Below are 25,751 nucleotides of genomic sequence, written 5' to 3'. Positions count from 1 at the left end.
TCACCGAGGGGATTCAGATAAACCCCAGGCCTGAGTCAGCTTGCAGAGTGTGGAGAGCAGGGAGAGACGTGCAGTCAGGCTTGAGGCTTTACTGGGAGAGATTCTCTGTGCTCAATAGTTAGGATTTTTTTAAAGATTTATTTTTAAATGTTTATCTATTTATTTGGAGATGGAATATGAGACTGGTTAACTTTTGTTTTTTGGTAGAGACCAGTTTTCGCCATGTTTCCCAGGCTGGTCTCAAATTCCTGGGCTCAAATGATCCGCCTGCTTCCCAAAGTTCTGGGATTACAGGTGTGAGCCACTGCACCTGGCCGAAAGTTAGGAGTTAAACTCTGCCTTCCTAACCACAATTTGGAGAAACAGAAACCAGTATACAAATTCACAACACTTAATTCCTCCCAGTAGTTCTGTTTAAATCATGCTAATGTTGACTAAAGGTAAAACATCAAGCTTTTTTTTTTTTTTTTTTTTTTTTTTTGAGACAGTCTCGCTCTGTTGCCAGGCACCAGGCTGGGGTGCAGTGGCACAATCTTGGCTCACTGCAACCTCCACCTCCCAGGTTCAAGCAATTCTCCTGCCTCAGCCTCCTGAGTAGCTGGGACTACAGGCACACGCCACCACACCCAGCTAATTTTTGTATTTGTAGTAGAGACGGGGTTTTACCACGTTGGCCAGGATGGTCTCGATCTCTTGACCTGGTGATCTGCCCACCTCGGCCTCCCAAAGTGCTGGGATTACAGGCTTGAGCCACCACGCCCGGCCAACATCAAGCTTTTAAAGAATTAAAGATAGTAGCCGGGTGTGGTGGCTCACGCCTGTAATCCCAGCACTTTGGGAGGCCAAGGGGGGTGGATCAAGAGGTCAGTAGTTAAAGACCAGCCTGATGAAACCCTGTCTCTACTAAAAATACAAAAATTTAGCTAGACATTGTGGCGCATGCCTGTAATCCCAGTTACTTGGGAGACTGAGGCAGGAGAATCACTTGAACCTGGGAGGCGGAGGTTGCTGTGAGCCGAGATCGCACCACTGCACTCCAGCCTGGGTGACAGATCGAGATTCTGTCTCAAAAAGAAAAAAAAAAAAATTAAAGATAGTTTTATTCAGAAGTCTTACTGAGGGCTAGAAAGCAAAGCGTACAGCCTGGGAGCGGCCTGTTGGAGGTGTCCTATCAGACTGCTCCAGCAGTGCTTCAGGCCACTGCTCATACACAGGTGGCAGAGGTTCAGTACGTGCAAAATCACATCCAGGCCAGGCACAGTGGCTGACGCCTGTAATCCCAGCACTTTGGGAGGTCAATGCAGGTGGATCACTTGAGATCAGGAGTTCGAGACCAACCTGGCCAACATGGCAAAACCCCATCTCTACTAAAAATACAAAGAATTAGCTGGACATGATGGTGCACTCCTGTAGTCCTAGCTACTCAGGAGGCTGAGGCAGGAGAATCGCTTGAACCTGGGAGGTGAAAGTCGCAGTGAGTTGAGATTGCACCACTGCACTCCAGACTGGGTGACAGAGTGAAAAAAAAGTTGCATTCAACGTGTTCAGAAGTTACACTAAAGCAGAATCACATCAAAGTTTGGATATAAGAGTAGATCTGGTTATAGCTTATAGACGTATAACCACTAACCCTATTGGACATTATCTTATGTGTAGGAAAAGGCAAGGCAAGGATCATTTACCTTTCAAAAAACTGATTTTTGAGAATGGGTCTTGCTATGTTGCTCAGGTTGATCTCTAACTCCTGGCCCCCCAGTTCTTCCGACTTGTCCTCCCTAAGTGTTGGGATTACAGGTATGAGCCACTGCACCTGGCCTCATTTATCTTTTAAGGAATGCAGTGACTCAGGCGAGAGATGTGGGAGGCTGTGTGTGCAATCCTCTTCTGACTTTAAGATATTCTTCCCAAGAGCTGTATTTTATCACAGAGTCAGGGGTTCAAGCAGCAATGAGCAACTACGGCCTCTTAGTACTTGCTGCTTTATCTCACACTGAGCACCTGAAAGAGCCATAAAAGTAAGAACAAACTTTGACTTCAAACTGGAAGCTATTCTCCTGCCTGAATCTAAGCCATGGTGTCTGGCCCACTTCCAGGCCCAGGGCTAGCTCTTTCCTTGCTTTTGTAAGTTGAAGTAGACCCTTTCACATAACTTCATGTAACCTTAAATGAAGGTTCTTGTGGATGTTTTAATTATTAACTCCATCTTTGAAGGAGTTTCTAGAAAACTGTGTCTGGCAAGGAACATACAGATCTCGCTCTGTCCTCCAGGCTGGAGTGCGATGGTGTGATCTTGGCTCACTGCAACCTCTGCCTCCTGGGTTCTAGCAATTCTCCTGCCCCAGCCTTCTGAGTAGCTGGGATTACAGGCACCTGCCACCATATCTGGCTAATTTATTATTATTATTATTATTATTAAAGAGATGGGGTTTTACCATGTTGGCCAGGCTGGTCTTGAACTCCTGACCTCAGGCGATCCACCTGCCTCAGCCTCCCAAAGTGCTGGGATTACAGGCATGAGCCACCGCACTTGGTGGTAATTTTCATATTTTTAGTAGAGATGGGATTTCACCATGTTGGTCAAGCTGGTCTCAAACTCCTGACCTCAGGCGATCCACCTGCCTCCTCAGCCTCTCAAAGTGCTAAGATTACAGACATGAGCCACCACACTCAGCCCTTAGTTTGAAGTTAGATGTAAAGTAACTCTGACTCAGGATTCCTTTTTCACAGATGCTACTGCTGGCCACAGGCCATTATTATCAACACATCAATATGCGCTTGAGTTGTATTAATAAAAAGATAAAGTTCTAAACAATAAAAGTGATCATCTCACTCTACTTTGCCTAGGTCAGACATCTCCTGTGGTGCCAAATTCTTTTTTATATTTTTTTAAATTAAATTTTATTTTTTTAAAACCAAAAAAGCAGGAGTGATATGGTTCTAAATTCTTACCATGACATTTTAACAGGCGGAGGTTGCAGTGAGCCGAGATCGCACCACTGCACTCCGGCCTGGGCGACAAAGCGAGACTCTGTCTCAAAAACAACCAACCGACCAAAACAAACAAACAAACAAAAAACTAAGAGTGCACAGTTTATTTTATTTATTAATTTTTTTGAGAGTGTGACAATTTTCATATAACTTACAAAAAGTATATGTGGTATTGCGGCATTTTAGATACTGTTGTGATTACAGAAAACTGCATTTTATACAATACCTTTGAGAATTCATGTTGGCTAGAATTCCGAGTTTCATTCCATTCAGCTATGGCTTGTCTTTGGTAGGACAATTTCTATTTAGCACTTAGCAAAATTCTTTGTGTCATTTGACTGAATTTTATCGGTAAAAAGAAAAAAATTGCAAGTGACACTAAATTCTTTCAGAGAACTGGACATTCTTGTTTTTCCAGTATTTTAGAAAATGCTGGAATAGGAGAAAGAATGGGGTTTGGAATCAGACACATCTGGCTTTGAATCTCCTTTCTACCACTAGGTCATTGTATGACAATGGAGAGGTAATTATTGCACTGAAAATCAGTTTCCTGAAGTGAAAAAGGGAATCAAGTTACGTCACAGAGCCTGGCGTGAGCAGCACTGTCAACTCCAGCTCTTCGTGGGTTGTGGATGTGTTCCTGGATGTGTGGAGTTCATCCTCCCCAGCTGGCACCCTGCTTGACAATGAGGTCTGATAAGTACTGCCACTGAAGCTGTTACTGAATGTGCTAGATCTCCAGTGACTTCTCTGTTTAAAATAGGAAGTCAGGAACAGATAGCTGCAAGATCCTTCTGAACCTTGAGATTTGGTAGTTTAGGAACCTTTTCTCAGCTTGGACATCTTGCGCAGGGCGGCATGCGCATGCGTATGTGTGCGTGTGTATAATAGGCACATCTGTAGAGAAGGTAACGGGACCCTTGAAGTGAATGAGGGCGGGAGTGTGTACCTGTGGTTGCACCTGGAAGACGGCCCCTGACCAGATGTTTTCTGATCCAGCCCCTGCACCCACCAACAGTTCTCAGGGCCCTCTAGTGTTCTGTGAGCTTATTGCAAGGTGTTACAGAGGTGGCCGCTGCTGGTTGTAGCATCTCTAGGCAGCGGCTGCCATCTGGTGGTAGAAGTCTCAGGATGCTTCATGCAGAATGCTGGCTGCAAGGGCTGAGCTTTTACCCGGCTTCTCAGTAAGCCAGATTCTGCTTTTCAAAGAGAATTAGTGATTTTACCAGAAAGGAATTTTAAAAATGTATAAATTGAAAAAGATAGATGTATTCTAGAGTAAAATGAGTTTCATATTTATTTATTTGCTTATTTTTATTTTTTTGAGATGGAGTTTCACTTTGGTCCCCCAGGCTGGAGTGCAATGGTGTGATCTTGGCTCACTGCAACCTCCATCTCCTGGGTTCAAGCGATTCTCCTGCCTCAGCCTCCTGCGTAGCTGCGATTACAGACATGTGCCACCACACCCGGCTAGTTTTTTTTTTTTTTGTATTTTTTAGTAGAGATGGGGTTTTACCATGTTGGCCAGGCTGGTCTTGAACTCCTGACCTCAACTGATCAGAAATTTATTGTTTCACAATTCTGGAGGATAGAAGTCTTAAATCAAGGTGTTGACAGGGCTGGTTCCTTTTTTTTTTTTCCTTTGAGACAGAGTCTTGCTCTGTCACCCAGGCTGGAGTGTGGTGGTGCAATCTTGGCTCACTGAAACCTCCACCTCCTGGGTTCAAGCGATCCTCCTACCTCAGCCTCCCAAGTAGCTGGGATTACAGGTACTTGCCACCACACCCAGCTAATTTTTGTATTTTTAGTAGAGATGGGGTTTCACCACGTGTGTCAGGCTGGTCTCGAACTTCTGACTTCAGGTTATCCACCCTCCTCAGCCTCCCAAAGTGCTGGGATTACAGGCGTGAGCCACCGCACTTGGCCTTAAATGTTTAATTTAGATGTTTAACCAAGTTGGGCACAGTGCGCCTGTAATCCCAGCATTTTGAGAGGCCAAGGCCAGCGGATCACTTGAAATCAGGAGTTTGAGACCAACCTGGCCAACATGGTGAAACACCGTCTCCACTAAAAATACAAAAATTAGCCGGGCATGGTGGCTCATGCCTGTAGTCCCATATACTTGAGAGGCTGAGGCAGGAGAATCACTTGAACCTAGGAGGTGGAGATGGCACCACTGCACTCCAGCCTAGGTGACAGAGTGAAATTCTGTCTCAAAAGATAAATAAATAAATAAATAAATAAATAAATAAATAAATAAATAAATAAATAAATAAAACATCAGGCCAGGTATAGTGGCTCATGCCTGTAATCCTAGGACTTTGGGAAGTTGAGGTGGGAGGATCACTTAAGTCCAGGAGTTTGAGACCAGCCTGGGTAAAATGTAGAGAGCCTGTCTCTACAAAAAAAAAAAAAAATATATATATATATATATATATAAACACACCATGTGTTTATGTATAAAGTATGAATCTAATCCACAAACAAAAGTGTGAAAGAAGTATGCCTTTATTGTTAGAATACAGTTACTTTCTTTATTTCGAACTCACATCTTGAGAGGTTGGTTGATAATTGTAACTCCCACTTCTGAGAGTCATATTGCATGTTATGCTTTTGGGATTTCGTGAGGGACGTTTGGTCCTTGGTCATCCCTTCTTACAGGGGATCTTTGAGATGTGCATGTTTTCTGGCCCATTAGGTGGTCCAGCATGCTCAGCACATGGGGCCCACCCAACCCTGCCCCTGTATCTGTTTGCATATATGTGTCTCCGACCTGGCCTCTCCCAAGTTCTGCAGCCTTTTGGGTATTGCCACGAGAACACAATCCTCCTCTTTCTCCTCCTCCCCCAACTCTAGCCTCAGCAACCTCTTTTCCTTCTTTTCTCCTCTTTCACTCAGCCTAGAGGAACTTCTTTTTTCTTTCTTTTTTTTTTTTTTGAGACGGAGTTTCACTCTTGTTGCCCAGGCTGAGTGCAATGGCGAAATCTTGGCTCACCGCAATCTCCACCTCCTGCGTTCAAGCGATTCTCCTGCCTCAGCCTCCCAAGTAGCTGGGACTACAGGCAGCTGCCTCCACACCCAGCTAAATTTTTGTATTTTTAGTAGAGACAGGATTTTTCCATGTTGGTCAGGCTGGTCTCAAACTCCCAACCTCAGGTGATTCACCTGCCTTGACCTCCCACAGTGCTGCGATTACAGGCCAAGATGCCCTAATGTGTCCATACTTCTGAATCACATTTTTGCAGCTTAAAATTTAAGTTAAAATGTCAGGAGCCAGGAGCATTTGCAACATGTCTGATTTCTACTTTGTGTGGCTTTTTTTGTCTCCCAAGGCAATGAACAATAAGATCAATCATTCACTTGTCTCCATGGAAGAGAAACTGGAAAAGCATGCCACAGAAATTCCATGGAGAGATTTCAAAATGTTATCCTGTTGTATTTCTCCTTCTGGGAAATCTTTGCGGCAGTGATGGTGGCCTAAATGTATGTCTATGTCAACTTCTGAGCCAAATTCCAAAATAACCGTCATTGCTTCTCCAGAGTGGAGTAGCAGGTGGACACTGGAAGATGTGCTATGTTTTGTGTGTGTGTGTGTGTGTGTGTGTGTGTGTGTGTACGTCCAGGGATTAAGACAGCTGGGCTATGTCACAATCGGAGAGAGGAGACACATAGTTTGGCTTCTCCTTGATCTGTGAGACTTGGGACTAGAAGCAGAGAACCCTAGAAATGAGGATACTGGGTCTTTTTGCCTTGGTTACAGAGTGTATGGAAGGAAGTCCTTCTCATCCCCCTTCCAAAAAAACCTTAAAGGGACAGTCAGGGCTTATTTATCTGTGATGCTCAGCTCCCATCTGTCTGCTGGAATCACATTTGACTCCCTCTGAGGAAGAGGTTTAATTTTTTTTAGAAATGGTAAGCATGACTGGGCACAGTGGCTTGTGACTGTAATCCTGGCATTTGGGAGACTGCTCAGGTCAGGAGTTTGAGACCAGCCTGGACAACCTAGTGAGGCCCTGTCTCTAGAAAAATTAAAAAAGAAAATGAGCCCGGCCATATTCCCAGCTACTCGGAAGGCTGAGGTGAGAGGATGGCTTGAGCCCAGGAGGTTGAGCCTGCAGTTCATGTGACTGCAGTCCAGCCTGGAACCACAGAGAGAGACCCTGTCTCAAAAAAAAAAAAAAAGTGTGAGACAAAGTCTTTGAAAACAACTTTAAAAGCCCCTCCCCTTCTAGGTATTATGGAAATTTTAGAGAATTGAATTTTCTCCATCACATTCTAACAAAGCTTCATTTTGTCTTCCTCCTGTCTTTTTGTTGACGATCCCAAGGTAGCTCAAAGGTTTTAAACCACTCGGTAGCACTTTTTTTTTTTTTTATTTCTTAACCTTGTTTCAACCTAATACATGGTCCTCTCATCACAGTGCCTGTAATCCCATCACTGTGGGAGGCCAAGGCAGGCAGATCACTTGAGATCAGGAGTTTGAGACCAGCCTGGACAGCATAGTGAAACCCTGTCTCTATAAAAAACACCCCACAAAAAATTAGACAGTGTCGTGGTGAATAAACCTGACTTGGCCCTGGTATACTATTCTTTTATATATATTCTTTTATATATTTTATATATTCTTGTATCTATTTGAAATATATCTTGAAAATATATTTTATATATTCTTGTATATATAATTCAGCATTTGACATGCTAAATATATGATTTACCAAATATATATTTATTAAATACATATTTTCTTTATTAAATATATATTTATTTTCTTTATTTAATAAATATATATATTTATTTATTTTGTTTTATTCGTTTATATATTTATTAAATATATAATTTAGCATTTGACAGGCTAAAATTTTGTTTAGAATTTTTGTATCTAAGTTCAAGAGGAATATTGATCTATATATTTCCTTGTAATGCTTTTTTTCTGGATTTTAGTGTTACAGTACTGTTAGCTTCATAGAATAAGTTGGAAAGTATCCCCCTCTCTTTAATTTTTGGGGGAGTTTATATTGGATTAGTATTATTTCTTCTTTAAATATTTGTCGGAATGTACCCGTTAAGTCATCTGGACTTGGAGTTTTCTTTGTGGGGATGTTTTAAATTAAAACTTTAATTGCTTTTACAGTTTATTGCTTTTACAGATACAGTTTTTAATTGCTTTTACAGATACAGTTTATTTTTTCTTTAATGAGCTTTGGTAATTTGTGCCCTATAAGGATTTTTTTTTTCATTTTATCTAAGTATTTGAATTTGTTGCCATAAAGTTATTTATTATATTTGCTTTTTATCTTTAACATCTGAAGAAATTTAAATGATGCAACTCTTTTATTCATGATATTAGTGATTTGTGTGTCTCTGTTAGTCATTCTGGCTAGAAATTTGTTAATTTTATTAATCTCCTCAAAAGACCGGCTTTTGGTTTCATTGTTTTCCTTTTTTTTTTTTTTTCTTTTAATTGTCATTTTATAGCTTCCCACTGCAGCTGCCCCCCCACCCTTCCCTTCGAGGACAAGGTTTGCAGGCTTCAGGGGGACCAGGGAACAAAGCCGGGGCCTGGCAGCCCCACTAGGCTGCCAGCCGGGGAGAACAAGTCACAATTACAAATTATCACAACAGTGAGCGCCTGTACTTGGGGGATTTGCAAATTGAGGAGGCCCCAGCTCCTCATTGTACAGGGGTCTATTTGACCTTGCTCTGGAGACGATGATATTCCTTCAGTCTGAGGGAATTGATGTTGATGAAGCCGGTGGCATCAATTGGCTCATAGTCACCCTGAACGTTCATGCTCATCAGCTCCTCGTTGTAGAGAGACAGTGGGGACTCCCGGCCGAGGATGTACACCTGGCCCTTCAAGACGGACACCTGCACTTTCCCTTCCACTCTCTCCTGGGACTTGGCGATGCAGTGGCGGACAAATTCACACTCAGGGCTGTGCCAGAAACCGGTATAGATCAGCTCAGCAAATTTCAAGCCCAGGCCTTGTGTGATTTTGCGCACTTCCCGGTCCGTGGTGAAAGCTTCGATGACTAAATGAGTGTGGTAAAGGATGGTGCCTGCTGGGGTCTCGTAGATACCTCGGGACTTCATTCCGATGAAGCGGTCCTCCACGATGTTAATTCGGCCCACTCCGTGCTTGCCCGCGACTTCGTTCAGGTACATGAAGAGCTCCAAGGAGGTCTGGTGGGTGGTGCCATCCTTGACGTTGGTCACTTTCACGGGGACCCCTTTTCTGAACTCGATCTCGAGAATGTCAGCGATGTTGGGGGCTTTGGCCGGGTCCTGGGTCTTTGTGTAGAGACCTGGAGGCGCTTGGCTCTTGGGGTTCTCCAGGATTCCGGCCTCGTAGCTGATGTGCGTGAGGCTCTCGTCCATGCTCCACGGATTCTTGGGCGTGACCGGGATGGGAATCCTATGTTGCTTTGCGTATTCCGTCAGGTCGTGGCGGCCCTTGAACCGGTTGTAGAACCCAGGCATCCTCCAGGGAGCAGTGACCTTTATCTGGGGGGCCAGCGAGTAGCAGGTGAGCTCAAACCGGACCTGATCGTTCCCCTTTCCCGTGGCACCGTGGGACACATATTGGCCCCTCTCGCTGAGCGATTTCCACTTGTTTGCGGGCGATGCAAGGCCTGGCGAGAGAGGTGCCCAGGAGGTAGCGGTCCTCTTACAGTGCATGGCCGGCCAGATGAACTCCTCCACAAATTCCCTGCTGACATCCTCAATGAACACCTTTTTGGCCCCAAGCTTCAGTGCCTTCTTCCTGGCTTCCTCGAAGTCTTCCTTCTGGCCAATGTTGGCCAGGTAGGCAATGACGTCATAGCCTTGTTCCTTCAGCCACACGAGGATGCAGGAGGTGTCCAGGCCGCCGCTGTAGGCCAGAACCACAGAGCCTTTGCTGGACATGGCGTCTGGGATTGGAGTCGAGAGTTCCCGGTGTGTGGAATCTGTCTTCACGGTGCAGTGAACCACTCGGGCCCGGGCAGCCGTTGCAGGCGACAGAGCAGGTCGTTGTTTTTCTTTATTGACTCTTTTGTTTTCCATTTCATTGATTTCCACTTTATTATTCCTTTTTTTCTACTTAATTTGGGTTTAGTCTTTCTTCTTAGTTTCTAAGGTGGAAGCTGAAGTTATTGATTTATAGAAAAGAAGATCTTGCTTCTTTTCTAATATAGGCACTAAGTTCTGTTAGTATTGCTTTATGGCACATTTTAAATTCTGATACATTGTGTTGTCATTTTCATGCTGCTTGGAAAACTTTCTAATTTCCCTTTTGATTTTGTTTTTGACTCATGGGTTACTTAGATGTGTGCTATTTATAGTTTCCAAATATTTTGGGATTTTCCAGAGCTCTTTAAGTTATTGATTTCTAATTTAATTTATTTGTGGGCAGAGAATATACTTTGTATGACTTGAATTATTTTGAAATAATCGAGACTCAGTTTATGTTCCAGAGTAGGATTTTTTGGTGTGTAACTGGTTTTTTTTTGTGTGTGCATTTGAGAAGAATGTTTATCCTGCAGTAGTTTAGTTGAGTGTTTTGTAAATGTCAGCTAGGTCAAGTTGGTTCATAGCTGTTCAAGTCTACCTGTGTCCTTGCTGATCTCCTGTCCTCTTGTTATATCATTTTTTTTTTTCTGAGACAGGGTCTAACTTTGGGACCCAAGCACTGGAGTCAAGTGGTGGGAACATGGCTCACTGCAGCCTCAACCTCCTGGACTTAAGTGATCCTCTTGCCTCAGCCTCCTGAGTAGCTGGGACCACAAGTGTGTGTCACCATGTCCAGCTACTTTTTACATTTTTTGAAGAGATAGGGTCTCATTTTTTTGCCAGGCTGGTTAAGAACTCCAGGGTTCAACTGATCCTCCCATCTTAGCCTTCCAATGTGCTGTGATTAAAATTGTGAGCCACTGTGCTCAGTGTTCTGTCCATTTTTGAGAAAGAGAGAGAGAGAGAGAGAGAGAGAGGTATATACTGAAATTTCCAGGCATAATTGTAGATTTATCTATTTTTATGGACCACACTTTGAGTAACAAGTATCTAGGTATTCCCTGCTTCTTGCTTCTCTGGGAATCTTTTTCTGACCTCTCAGTTCACCCCAGAATGAAGTACATTCTACTTTTGCAATAAGAGCACTTAACAGTGTTTAACTACCTGTTCATTATTCTGTACCCCCCCCACTAGATCATTATGTCTTAGATAACAGTGATTAGGTTTTGTTACATTCATATGTGAAGGACTTGAGAAATATATATATATATATTTCTCATATTTCCAGTTTATATAAATTATATATTTATATATAATATCGAGACGGAGTCTTGCTCTGTCACCTAGGCTAGAGTGCAGTGGCATGATCTCAGCTCACTGCAGCCTCCACCTCCCGTGTTCAAGCAATTCTCTTGCCTCAGTCTCCCGAGTAGTTTGGATTACAGATACGTGCCACCACTCCAGGCTAATTTTTGTATTTTTAGTAGAGACAGGGTTTCATCATGTTGGTCAGGCTGGGCTTGAACTCCTGTCCTTAAGTGATCTGCCCACCTTGGCCTCCCAAAGTGCTGTCATTACAGGTGTAATCCATCACACTTGGCCAACTTGAGAAATATTTGATGATATAAGAAAGATATTTAGGGTTCAGCAAATGAACATGTGGCATAACTAAAATCAGAAATAAGAATTCAGTGGAGTTAGGGAATTACTGCAAGGAGTGGTAATGAGAATATAAAGGTCTTAGAATGGAACAAAAATTATTGGGGAGGGCATGACTCCTCACATGATGCAAAACAAAGAGTGAAAGCTGAAGAAAACATCTGTTACTGTTTTTGTTTCTTTTCTTTTCTTTCTTTTTTGAGACATAGAGTTGCTCTGTTGCCCAGGCTGGAGTAAGTGGCATGATCTTGGTTCACTGCAACCTCCGCCTCCTGGGCTCAAGTGATTCTCCTCCCTTAGCCTCCCAAGTAGCCGGAGTTGCAGGCGCCTGCCACCACGCCCAGCTAATTTCTTGTATTTTTTTTTTTTTTTTTTGAGATGGTGTCTCGCTCTGTTGCCCAGGCTAGAGTGCAATGGTGTAATCTCAGCTCACTGCAATTTCTGCCTCCCTGGTTCAAGTGATTCTTCTGCCTCAGCCTCCCTGAGTAGCTGGGACTACAGGCATGGGCCACCATGACCAGCTAATTTTTGTATTTTTAGTAGAGAAAGAGTTTCACCATGTTGGTCAGGCTGGTCTCGAACTCCTGATGTTGTGATCCGCCTGCCTCACCTCCCAAAGTGCTGGGATTACAGGTGTGAGCCACCACGCCTGGACAATTTTTTTGTATTTTTAGTAGAGATGAGGTTTCGCCATGTTGGCCAGGCTGGTTCAAACTCCTGACCTCAGCTGATCCACCCACCTCAGCCTCCCAAAGTGCTGGGACTACAGGCATGAGCCACCATGCCCAGCCTGTTACTGAGTTTTATTAGCATCTACTCAAATTAAGAGGGTCATATTGCTGATCCTTTTTCCCTTCCTTCCATAGGATCCATGTAAAATATTGACCAACAGGCAGGAAGTGAGCATCATGTGAACATCCAGGGATCGCAGAGATTACAAGGGCCTATACTGAGTGTTGTGGCCTGGCTGTAGTGAGTGAGAGATTTACTTTGTTTATAGTACCAGAAGTAGGAAATTAATGGGAAATTTAGGCATTATGGTTGGTGAAGAGAGCTTGGGGACAGAACCATTGGTGCACAGTAAGAGTGTGAGGACACATGGAAAATTCTAAATGGAAAAGAGGTTCCAAAACAAAACAAAAAAAAACAAGAGGGGGTTGGTCCAGGACAAAGCTTGAGAATGAGAAAAACTGCCAGAGATGCCTTCATTTTAGTCTTGTGATGTGGGGATGGGACAGCAGGCTTAATGGGACAGAACTGGGCTCTGTTAGACAAGGTATAATCTTTAGAAGTGGTACATTCAATGTCATCCTGCAGCAGTGACAGAATGAGGCTCTTTCAATGCTTAAAGATCCAGCTTACAGAGCCAAGACAGCTGGTGAGCAGCAATCACTGAATGAATGGATAGAAAAATGTAAACTTCACAGAGCATTTTATCTTCCTCTGCAATTTCAACTTGGTGCAAATCCAAATTCTGCACTTTCCCTCTTCAGGCTACCCAGGTTGCCTCTGTTTTAGAAGGTTGCAGGCAGCTGAGTTGTTTTGGAAGTGACCTGTTTGCCCAAGATGTTGCGCTTAGAGTTTTTAAAGGTGGATCCCCTTGTTTATGTTGTCAGACTGTATTAATGTATTCCTACACTGGGCTTTGATTTTGCATGTACAGTATCTTCATAAAGAGACAGAAAATTCATTCAGTAGCTTTGTGTTCAAATGCTCTGCCTTAGCTACTCACAGACTCACTCCACTGGCATATTGATATATGATTTTATTGAGATCTCTGTCTAGGAATTAGCAATACAGATATAAATTGATATAGTCCTTGCCCTTAAGGAGCGCATCATTTAATAGGAAAGAAAATGAATGAATATTGCTTAATTATCTGTATAATAATTTATGATTTCCCATAAATCTGTGGGTTGTCTGTAGGCTTGCTGGGGCTCAGCTCAGAGGTTATTCTGCTTATCTTGCTTAATGGCCTTTCAGGCAGATGCATTCAGCTTGGCTGGGAGATCCTACTTGGGTTCATTCACATATCTAATGCCTGAGTACTTTTCCCTGTGGTCTTTTTCTTCGTAATGTCTCATCATCCAGTAGTCTAGTCCAAGCTTCTCTACAGGAAGGTGACTGGCTTCACCAGGGAGAAAGTGGAGGTTTTGGGACTTTTTATTTATTTATTTAGAGACAGGGTCTTGCTCTGTCATGCAGGCTAGGGTGCAGTGGTGCAATCTCGGCTCACTGCAGCCTTGAACACCTGGGCTCAAGCAATCCTCCCACCTCAGTCTCCTGAGTAGCTGGGACTACTGGTGCATGCCACCACACCTGACTAATTTTTGTATTTTTTGTAGAGACGGGGTTTTGCTACATTGTCTAACCTGGTCTCCAACTCCTGTGTGCAAGCAATCTGCATGCCTCAGCCTCCCAATGTGCTGGGATTGCAGGCATGTGCCACCACTCTTAGCTTCTTCTGGGCTTCTTGAAACAGATCAGAAATAGCATCAATTTTGTTGCATTTTATTGGTCAAGGAAAGTCACAGTGCCAGTCCTGAGTCAAGAGGAAAGGTAATGAAATTAATGGGTGAAGTGGCACACACTTATAGGCAAGGAGGGGATTGACAGCAAGTCTTTTTGGAGAGTATCTCCCACAGATACAAATAAATAAGCCATAACTAAAATTTAGTGAGCACTTCTGTGTCAGACAGCAGGCCAAGTACCTGACATGTATTATCTCATGAAATCCTCATACATAAAATCCCCATATCTAGTGAAGTAGGAATCATTCTTATCCTCATCTTATAAGCAAGCAAGTGGAAGCTGGCAGAGATTAAATAAATAACCCCAGGTCAAATACCTAATCAATGATGATGCCAGGATTCAAGCTCCTTGGAGTTTGATTTGTTGCACTCTGAGAGGGAGCTGACTGAACTGGTTAAGAACTCAGTCCTGTAGGCCATCACGCTGTAGTAAATGATATGAGAGAGGGTTCAGAGAAGAAAGATCTCTTCTATTTGAGGGTTCAGAAAAGTCTTCAGGAAAGATGCCATTTGAGTTGGATGTCAATGCTTAGGGATGATTTAGACCTGAACAAATTTGTGAATTAAGGATTTCTTGTAGGCAGAAAATATCATGAATACATATTTGAGGAGAGGAAGCAGGGGCATGCACTGAGACTAACAATCAGTTTAGCTTGGGTGGCCTCTAGAATTCAAGGAAGGAGACAGCAAATGCTGTCGGAGAAGTTTGGGGTCAGATTATGAGAATACTTGAATGCCAGACTGAGATATTTGGGCCTTTATTTAGTGGAAACTAAGGAGACATTTAGTGTTTTGGAACAAGAGATTTATTTAATTTTATTTAATTTTAATTTTTTTTTAGATGAAATTTGCTCTGTCACTGGAGTATAATGGCATGATCTTGGCTCACTGCATCCTCTGCCTCCTGGGTTCAAGTGATTTTCCTGCCTCAGCCTCTTGAGTAGCTGGGATTACAGTTGCTCACCACCATGCCCAGCTAATTTTTTGTATTTTTAGTAGAGATGGGGTTTCACCATGTTGGCGAGGATGGTTTTGAACTCCTGACCTCAGGTGATTCACCAGCCTCAGCCTCCCAAAGTGCTGAGATTACAGGCGTGAGCCAGTGTGCATGGCCAAGAGCTTTATTTTTAAAGGTTAAAATCACTGGCTGGGCATGGTGGCTCACACCTGTAATCCCAACACTTTGGCAGGCCGATGGCAGGTGGATCACGAGATCAGGAGTTCGAGACCAGCCTGGCCGACATAGTGAAACCCCATCTCTACTAAAAATACAAAAATTAGACAAGCATGATGGCATGCACCTGTAGTCCCAGCTACTCAGGAGGCTGAGGCAGGAGAATTGCTTAAACTCGGGAGGTGGAGATTGCAGTGAACTGAGATCATGCCACTGCACTGCAGCATGGGCAACAGAGTAAGACTCCATCTAAAAAAAAAAAAATTACAGGGTAGACTTGATGCACTGAAATGGAGATACCGAAGGCAGGATGAACAAACCAAATACTTTTTCAGTGAGTCAGTTGAGAGGGGAACTTTATACTGACCATCCATTGGAGTGGTAAAGAGTTATGGAATAGTAGACGTATTGAAGGGTTTGATAGTTGAGGAAGGAATCAAAAATAGATCTAGAATATCCAGCCTGAGTAACCAAAAGAATAGAGATGGGGCAGACTTGAAGAACATATAATTATTTAAATCTAGGGGCTACGAAATTGACTTGTGAGGGACAAAGGTGGACTTCTAGGAGTTGGTCCAAAGGTGAGAGCCATTTATAATGAAGAAACATGACACTTACTTTTCTTTTTAATTAATTTGCAAGACATTGCAGACCAGTGACCTGTTTTTCTCCTTTTCTCTTCATTACTCTCAATTATTCCCCAATTAGCCAGATGCAGTGGCCCACACCTGTGGTCCCAGCTACTCAGTAGATTGAGGTGAGAGGATTGCTTGAGCCCAAAAGTTCTGGGCTGTAGTGCGCTATGCCCATGGGTGTCTATACTAAGTTCAGTGTCAGTATGATAACTCCCGAGTTCTGGAGATTGCCAGGTTGCCTAAGGAGGGGTGAACTGGCCCAGGTCAGTAATGGAGCAGGTCAAAACTCCCTTGCTGATCAGCAGTGAGATCTTGCCTGTGGATATCCCCTGCACTCCAGCCTGGGCAATGTGAGAAGCAGAAAAGTTCCTTTTTAAAGTTTCCTTTCTTGTTAAAGAATAAGTGTGCTAATAACTTTGTTAAGCCCTATCCTATGTAGCTGTTAGACATACCATGCTTACAAGCATGTAGTACATTCCATGTCCTTGTACTTTAATCAAGATATCTGTGCTGGACATGCTCACAGGTGTGTCCCAGCTCTCCATTGCTTTTACCTGTTTAGAAAAGTTTTAAGTTATTAGCCAACTGGGTTTTAGTTTAAATTGTGAGGTCTGGCTCCAGCCAACAGGGATCAGACACAGCAGTAAGGACAACCCCAAATGTGTAAGGGATAAAGTTGTGTGTTTTCCTTTGTTCATTGTACTCTCATGGCACAATGGCTAGCACGGGTACCCTTCCCGCAGTCTAGGAAGTAAAAATTGCGTTGCTAAAATATCCTTTGTCTCAGTGCTAATTTTTCTTTGCAGCACCAAGCATCTATTTCCAACACGTAACATGATGAGACTCCACCTCTTAAAACAAACAGGCAAACAAACCTCAAAGTAACTCAAACCCAGTGAGGTTTCTGGCCTGATCCATTGGCTTTTACTATCTCCCACCCATATCCCTCTCCCTGCTACCCTCACATTAATATCCTAAGAGGCAGTGCCTTATATCAGGGCAATTGGTGCTCAGTGGAGCACTAGGCCTTGATCAGCTGCCTTACATATAAGGAAAATGAGACAGAGAAAAGTTAAATGCCCAGCACGACATAGAGCCTGAATGACCTGATTCAGAGCAGGAGCAAGGGCATTTATGACCTTTATTCACAGAGTGTGGAGTGGCAGAAGGCCAAGTCATGGTCAGATGAAACAAATACATAGAGGGAAGAGTATGGCTTTGTGAACTGGCAGCATCAGGACTACTCCTGGGATAGATAGAGCTGTGAACTGATGACTCAGTTTCCTTTGCAGAGGCTGGAAAATGCAAGATACTTACTCAATAAGAGCCTTAGTAGGTTCAGGTTAGAAGATTCTGTAATGGTGCCGTGATTAAGGACTTTCATTCTGATTAGAATTACACCCTAGCAAATTAGTGGGAACTGTTGGAACTTAAGTAGCTCCTCAACAGAACGAATACAGTCATTTCTGAAGTGGCTTGTTAACTTATTACCTGCTCTCTTGTTTTTCATTTGCTCCAAATCTGGGCATGTGGATTCTGGGGTCTTGGGAATGGCAGCTGGGATTTGCATATTTAATGTGGAGCATTTCCTACCACTCTGCCTCATTACGGACACTCACCCTCATCATTCATCAAAAGATTTGTAGCCCCTTGAGGAGGAGAAGAGGAGTGGGAGATTGTATAAGTTGCCTGTAACAGGTCCCATGCTGAGGGGAAAGGTACCACATAGGAGCAGGTTTCCAAGAGCTACAATTTGTTAAGGACCTTCTGGGTCAAGCTATTGTTACTTGTGTGCATATGCTAAAACAATACTACTGTTAATATTTATAATAGTAACAGTGACAATAATAACTCATTTATTTCACAGTTTCAACAAATCTTACAGTGGGCTGGGTGGGTCATATATTATTTTGAATCCTCTTAACAGCTCCTTTTGCAGATGAAAAAATGGATTTCTCAGTTCCATAGCTTTAAATCCTGTTTCAGACATCAAAGTTCATGCTTTGTCTTCTGTGAAGGGAACTGAAATTGCGACTCTCTTTTCTAAGACAGGTCTCACTCTGTAGCTCAGGCTGGAGTACAGTGGTGTGATCAGGGTTCACTGCAGTCTCGACCTCCTGGGGCTCAAGCAATCCTCCCACCTCAGCCTCCCGAGTAGCTGGGACTACAGGTGAGCACCATCATGCCTGGCTAATTTAAAACAATGTTTTTTGTAGAGATGTAGTTTTAACATGTTGCCTAGGCTGGTCTGGAGCTTCTGGGCTTAAGTGATCTGCCTTCCTTGGCCACCTGAAATGCTGGGGAAATTGCTATTTTCTATCTTAGGTGGTGGGGAATAGGGATGTTCGAATAGGCCTTTGAATCTAGTTTTCAGTTGTTTCCATACCATCTTTTGGTTGTTTCAGTGAGTTTGGACTATATATATATATATGCATTTTTCCCAACATTGTAATTCTTCATCCTTCCCCATCATCATGGTAGTCATGGGTTAGGATGCTCATGGGAATAATTTAGACTTGAACATTAGGAAAAGCTGGACCAAACACAAAATTGGCCACAAACACAGAGCTTGTGGATTTATTTTATTTTTAAAATTGCTCATTTGTTTAATTTCAATAGCTTTAGGGGTACAAGTGGTTTTGGTTTCATGGATATATTATATAGTGGTGAAGTCTGGGCTTTTAGTGTACCTGTCACCTGAGTAGTGGACATTATACCCAATAGTTAATTTTCCATCCTTCTCTCCCCCTGCCACCATCTCTGCTTCTGAATCTCCAGGGTCCAGTATAACACTCTATATGGCCCTGTGTACCCATAACATAGCTCTTGCTTGTAAGTGAGAACATGCAGTATTTGATTTATGTGGATTTATTTTGGGTCATCTTCCCCTCTGTAGCGAGGCTGGCCTCTGCCAATGGGAGGTGAACATTTTGAAGCTACAAGTGGATCAATATTTACCAGGCTTAGCTTAAGGAAATATGTAATAATATTGATTAGAAGGGAAACCTATTGTATGTGTAGGGAAATACAGCTGACTAAGTACGCAGCTTAGTGTCATGAAAGCAACACAGATTCTGCAATCCAACAGACACTGGTTTAAATTTTGTCTCCACAACTAGCTTTGCAACTTTGAGCAACTCTCGCGATCATTCTGGGGCTCAGTTTCCTTGGCTATAAAATGCACCTCCCTCACAGGCTTGCTCTGAGGACGTTATCACTACTATCAGTAGATGCCAAGACTTCCTGCTCCTCGGGTGCTATGATAACTGTTTTAAGTACATTCTGTGTATGTGTTTATGCTTTTATTGATGGTCGGAGGCTCCCAGACCTTTATTTTGTAAATAGGGGCATCAATTTTTGCTATTATATTTTTCTTCACTTTTTTTTCTATTTTGTGGTAATGGAAGTATTTTTTTTAACCTCAGTTTTTTTGAACACCCCAGCCTGCTCCTGCTCTCCTTAGAGACAAATAGGACATGTCGACAAGGAATTATGAAATTCTAGGGAATAAGCAGGATACTCCTGGATGCTGTTGTGGAGTAAAAGGAGAAATCCAAGCAGAAGGTAAGACACAGGGAGGCTGTGCGCAGGACCGTTCACACAGCTGCCCTTCTCTCTGGGGCAACCCTCTCTGGAGCCCTAAACACTTAAAGGTCCAACCTTACTGCTCTTAGGGTACTGAATTTAACAGAGGATGTTAATTCTTTGCTAATCCCTTTAACCTCCCATTTTCATTATCTATCTCTTTATATTTTTAGATAGACAATATCTATCTATGTTTAATCACCCCAATAATATAACATATAATTATATAATTCCAGAAAGTGGATATAGTGTTGCTAAATTTTAGATCTTTGCATTGCATAGAAAAAGGGTTTTCACCCTTTGTAAACTTTTTCTACAAGTTGCTTTCCCCTTTTCCCCTTGTTTGGTTTATATCCCCCACGTTAGATGCTTTCTCTGGGCTTATGATACACTTTGGTTTTCTTTCTCATAATTGGCAGATAGGACTTTAAAACTTATTGAGCATGTGGGTGAAACTTGTCTACCATAAATTTCACTGTAGACATTTTGGGAAATGACAGTGTTTATATCTTCAGATCTTGCCTTCTGTGTTGATCAAGTTATCTGAGTAGACCACAGACATCTTGCCTGGGGATAAACCAGAAATCTGTTTCAGTTTGACTCAGTCCTCCTTGTTTTAGTCATTTCCTTCAGTTCCAGAGGTCCCTAGTGCTGATCATTCCAGAATTCTTTACAGATTCCAGGATACACACTGCATGGTTTTCAACTTTCTCATTTTGGGGGTTAAGATTGGGCTTTCAGGAGTCTCCTAAATCCATTACCATTCATTCATTCATTCAGCAAATTGAGTACCAGATTTGTGCCAGACACTCTTCTATGTGTTGGGGATACCTCAGTGAATAAAAAGACAAAAATCTTTGTCCTAGAAATACACACGCTCCGGTCAGGCGAGAGGAACGATAAGCCAAAGGAAGGAAATTACAGAGTGTGCTAGAAGGTGGTGAGTGTTGTACAAAGTAAGTAAAGTGGGTTCAGGAGTTGGGAGTTTGGGAAGGAGGAAGGGGATAAATGATGGCGATTTTAAATAGAGTAGTCAGAGAGCTCTTACTTAGAAGGTGAAATTTGAGTAAAGACTTAAGGAGGACAGGGAATTAGCCATGTGGATGGCTGGGGGAAGGCTTCCATGTAGAGGGGACAGCCAGAGCCAAGGCCCAGAGGCAGGAGCATACCTGGTAGTTTTAGGAAACAGGAGGCCAGGATGCTGAGTGGAGTAAGTTGGAGACAGGGTGGTCAAAGGAGAACCTTGAGTCTAGGTGGTTCTAGACAGGTATTTTTGTCTGTTTGGGTCCCTAAAGGTTGCTGACTGTTGGACTTGGGCTCTGAGAAAATAGGGACGCTGTTGGAATGTTCGTATAAGAGCAATGTGACCTGAATTTTGTTTGTAAAGGGTTAGGCTCTGGCTGTGACATTAGGACTAGGCTCTGGGGACAGGAACAGAAGCGGGGGACCAGTTTTGCAGCCTGTGCAGCTTTCTAGGTAGCAGGGATTTGGCTTGGAGCAGGATGGTATACAGGAGGTGACAAGAATTGGCAGGGCTCTCTAGCTGTGTGTCTGGTATGTAGACACTGACCACAGATGGCATTTGAGCACTAGAAACCTGGCTGGTCCACATGGAGTTTCCATAAGCACATAATATACACTGGGTTTCAAAGACTTAATATAAAAAAAAAATGATATCTATCTTTCTTTCTTTCTTTTCTTTTCTCTTTCTTTCCTCTCCTCTCCTCCCCTCCCCAACCCACCACTACCCTTCCCTATCCTTTTTTTTTTCTTTTTTTGAGACTGAGTCTCTCTCTGTCACCCAGGCTGGAGTGCAGTGGCATGATCTTGGCTCACTGCAGTCTCCACCTCCCAGGTTCAAGTGATTCTCCTGCCTTGGCCTCCCAAGTAGCTGGGATTACAGGCTACATCACCATGCCTGGCTAATTTTTGTATATTTAGTGGAGATGGAGTTTCATTATGTTGTCCATGCTGGTCTTAAACTTCTGACCTCAGGTGATCCACCTGCCTCGGCCTCCCAAAGTGCTGGGATTACAGGCATGAGCCACCATGCCCAGCCATATCTTGCTATTTTCTACATGGATTACATGTTGAAATGGTAATGTTTTGACTATTGTGGGTTAAATAGAATATATGATTAAAGTTAATTTCATCTATTTCTTTTTACTTTAAAAAATGTGTCTCTTAGAGGATTTGAAATTACACATGCGACTTGCATTTGTGCCCTGCATTTTATTTCTGTTGGACAGTGCTCTTTGGGACATGCTTTGAAGGAGGAGTCAACAGGATTTGACAGATTACAGAGGAGAGGCTTCATGGGTGACTCTAAGGCTTCAGGGCCGAGCACCTGGAAGAATGGGATTAATATTAGCCAAGATGGGGAAGGCTATAGGTTTGGCAGGTGCGTGGGTAGGTTAGTTTAGTTTAGAATATGTTGGAGGTGTTTATGAAACTTTGAAGTGGAGATGGAAAATAGGCAGTTGGATGTGTAAGTCCAGGCTTCAGGGGAAGAATTCAGGCTGGAGATGAAGATGTGGGAGTCTGAGCAGAGGTTGTATTCAAATATTCAATCCATGAGACTTGATGAAATCACTTCTCTTCCAGATGATTTACAGCTTGCAGAATCATTTTCCCTATCTTTGTAGGTTTATGTCTTTATTTTGTTTCATCTATTTTTCAGTTATTCACTGTTTTAGTGAGTTTTGAGTAGGAGCCAGATTGGATGCGTGCAATCAATTCACCATCTAACACTGTATTAACTACTTTAAACTCACGTGGTTGTCCGATTATTTTTCTGGTCTTTTAGTCTGGATAGAATAAGATGCCTATGAAGTTGCAGTAATCGGTAAACCTTCCCACATCAATCTTTCTGGAAAAATAATGTCTTCTGCATTCCATATAGGCAAGAAGGCTGCTTGATCTTGCCACAGTGAAGGCGAATGGATTGGCTGCCTTCCTTCTACAGCATGTTCAAGAATTACCAGTCCCGTTGGCCCTACCTTCGGAAGGTAGGTATATGTTCTCAGTTAATCAGAAAGGGAAGGCAAGTCAGTGCAGATCCATGGTTAGGAGCAGAACACACCTCGGTTAGCATCCCATATGCTGACAGTGCAGCCTCCCTATGACTCAGTTTCCTCATTTTAAGGATACCACCACCCCCTACCTCATTGGGCTTTTAGGAGGATTAAAAGGACAAAAGTGTATAATGTTAGCTCTTAGCTTTCATTATCTCCCACACAGTGTAATGGTAATTGGAGCTACCATATATTGAGGGCTAACTAAAGGTGCTACTTACTATCCAAACTCTCATTATCTGTACCAAAAAGATATGGACATGTTTGCAGTTAGGGTATCTCTTGATCTCTGCAATTTAGCAGCTCACAATTGGAAACTCAAGAACCAAGTGGATCTAGAGACTGTGGTATCCCTCAGTGCCCAGGGTCACCACCCAAACTCAGGAACAGGTGGGGCTTGGACAGCACCATTTAACCATGCCAGGCATCCTGCCAGGTGCCTTATGGACAATGTCTACCCTTTGCAACAACCCTGAGAAGTAGGTGGTGTTTTTTTCCACCATATAGATATGGAAACTGGGCAGGGAGGTTAAGTGACAAGGGAGGGGGAGATGGGTCTGATTGTAAACTGTCCCCACCTATACTTTCTCTTTTCTTGGGAGAAGAAATGTCAGTTGTAAAGAGAGGGTGCAAGGCTGGCACTCTTTAGGGCTTGTTCCTACACCGCGGTACTTAAAGCTCATTGGCACCGAAGCCCCCTGAGCTGTGCGTGGTTCTGGCAGATGTGTCTATCACCCTGGGCCCTGCCCTCTGGGCAGTGAGCAAGCCTGTGGGAGGGGTGGCTGGAAGCCTGTGCCTGGCACTCAAGTGTGCACCGCCTCATCAAAGAATGGGATGTAGACATCAGTCCACCATACAGGGGTGCACAGCATGGAGCACGGGGCCTGGTTCAGCCCCTGGTTGAGGTTTGCTGTTGATATCATGAAGCACAACTGGTCACTGTAAGACCAGGCCAGGGTGCAAGATTCCCCACATTTCTAAAGGTGACAACTGATGTGTTTATTTCTCTATAAAATGACATGGGGAAGTGGAGGCAGGATCACAGACTTTCATTTGAGTGCTCGGCTGGGGTGCCCTGGTGACGCTGAGGCCTTCCGTTGCTAGGAAGATCCAGATCACTCAGGATCATCTCCCCATCTCAAAGTTTAGCTTCATCACATCAGCAGAGTTCCTTTTGCCTTGTAAGATAACATATTCACAGGTTCTGAGGATCGGGACATGGACATCTTTGGGGGTCTATTGTTGTGCCTACTATATCCATTAATAAGCATGATAATAAACACTGTGTTTTGGGAGTTTGCCATATCAGATATTCTTCTAAAATATAATGTAATAAGTAGTCAATTTTTTGGTAGGTCTAGTGCGAATCTATTCTATCATAAAGAACTATCCTGAGCTGGGTGCAGTGGCTCACAGCTGTAATCCTAGCACTTTGGAAGGCAGAGGTAGGCGGATGTCTTGAGCCCAGGAGTTTGAGACTAGCCTGGATAACACAGTGAGACCTCGTCTCTATGAAACAACAAAAGGAAGGCCAGGTGCAGTGGCTCACACCTGTAATCCCAGCACTTTGGGAGGCTGAGGCAGGTGGATCACCTGAGGTCAGGAGTTTGAGACCAGCCTGACCAACATGGAGAAACCCCATCTCTACTAAAAATACAAAATTAGTCGGATGTGGTGGTGCATGCCTGAAATCCCAGCTACTTGGGAGGCTGAGGCAGGAGAACTTCTTGAACCTGGGAGGTGGAGGTTGCAGTGAGCCAAGATTGCACCATTGCACTCCAGCCTGGGCAACAAGAGCAAAACTCCATTTCAAAAATAAATAAATAAAAATATTCCTAAAACTTGTCAAATTTTAAAGCACAATTTTTGATTCAAAGGGGGGAAAATGATGTTTTCAACCCGATTATGTGTACCTTAAGGCTAAGGCAATTCTTAGAAAATAGCCAGGCAATCAAAACATTTTTAGCCTCAGTTTAGAAAAGTGTAACCTACTGTGAAGTTTGCAGCTACACAGGCGCCTCCTGACCCAGGAGGCTGCAGCACATGTGAAAAACCCCTTGGCCTTCCTCGATTCCCTCAAAGTGGCTCCAGGAGCCTTTAACAGGAGAAAGATGGCGTAGATTTACGTACAGCTCTCCACAGCAGGCAGCCTCCCATGCAGGCCTTGTGTTAAAATAATTCTTACTTAGCTGCGTTGAATGAGCAAGGACTCCGGTGGCTGCCCACCAAGGTGAAATCCTACTTCCTTCAAAGGTTTTGTGTGTGTCTGGCTCACTCGGTGGTGCGGCATCTCCCCGGGCCCTGTGTGGGAGCATGTCTATGGGTTTTCTTTGTGGTCGGTGCCCTGTTCTGCCCAGGCCATTGTTTTTGATGTAGCAGATCAGGAGGAAGTTGGTGATGGGTCTCTTTTTGCTCAGGAGTTACACACAGCAGTCCATTTGCATAGTGTCATATTGGGTTGTTAATTTGTTATCTTTAAATTCATTCAGTAATGAGGCCAGGCATGGTGGCTCATACCTGTAATCCCAGTACTTTGGGAGGCTGAGGCAAGGGGAACACTTGAGGTCAGGAGTTCAAGACCAGCCTGGCCAATATGTCGAAACCCTGTCTCTACTAACAACAACAACAAAAACAAAACAAAAAAAGTCTGGGTGAGGTGGTTCACGCTTGTATTCCCAGCACTTTGGGAGGCTGAGGCAGGTGAATCACAAGGTCAGGAATTCCAGACCAGCCTGGCTAACATAGTGAAATTGCATCTCTACTAAAAATACAAAAAATTAGCCAGGCGTGGTGGTGGGCACCTGTAATCCCAGCTACTTGGGAGGCTGAGGCAGGAGACTTGCTTGAACCTGAAAGGCGGAGGTTGCAGTGAGCTGAGATTGCACCATTGCACTCCAGCCTGGGCGACAGTGTGAGACTCCATCTCAAGAAAAAAAAAAATGTTAGCTGGGTGTGGCAGTGCACACCTGTAATCCCAGCTATTTGGGAAGTTGAGGCAGGAGAATCATTTGAATCTTGGAGGAGGAGGTTGCAGTGAGCTGAGATCATGCCACTGCACTCCAGCCTGGGCGACAGAGCAAGACTGTCATAAATAAATAAACAAATTTAGCAATGA

General features: G+C 43.5%; 1 pseudogene; it reads right to left on the bottom strand.

Moving 5' to 3' along the window:
- Positions 1–8,673: 8,673 nt before the first annotated feature.
- Positions 8,674–9,964, bottom strand: LOC135277189 (argininosuccinate synthase-like; annotated as a pseudogene).
- Positions 9,965–25,751: the final 15,787 nt, after the last annotated feature.

This window comes from Aotus nancymaae, unplaced genomic scaffold (genome assembly GCF_030222135.1).
Source record: "Aotus nancymaae isolate 86718 unplaced genomic scaffold, 86718_ANA_hifiasm-v0.15.2.pri h1tg000030l, whole genome shotgun sequence".
NCBI lineage: Eukaryota > Metazoa > Chordata > Mammalia > Primates > Aotidae > Aotus > Aotus nancymaae.
The sequence above is the reverse complement of the archived record's forward strand: the minus strand, read 5'-3'. Positions and strand labels throughout refer to the sequence as shown.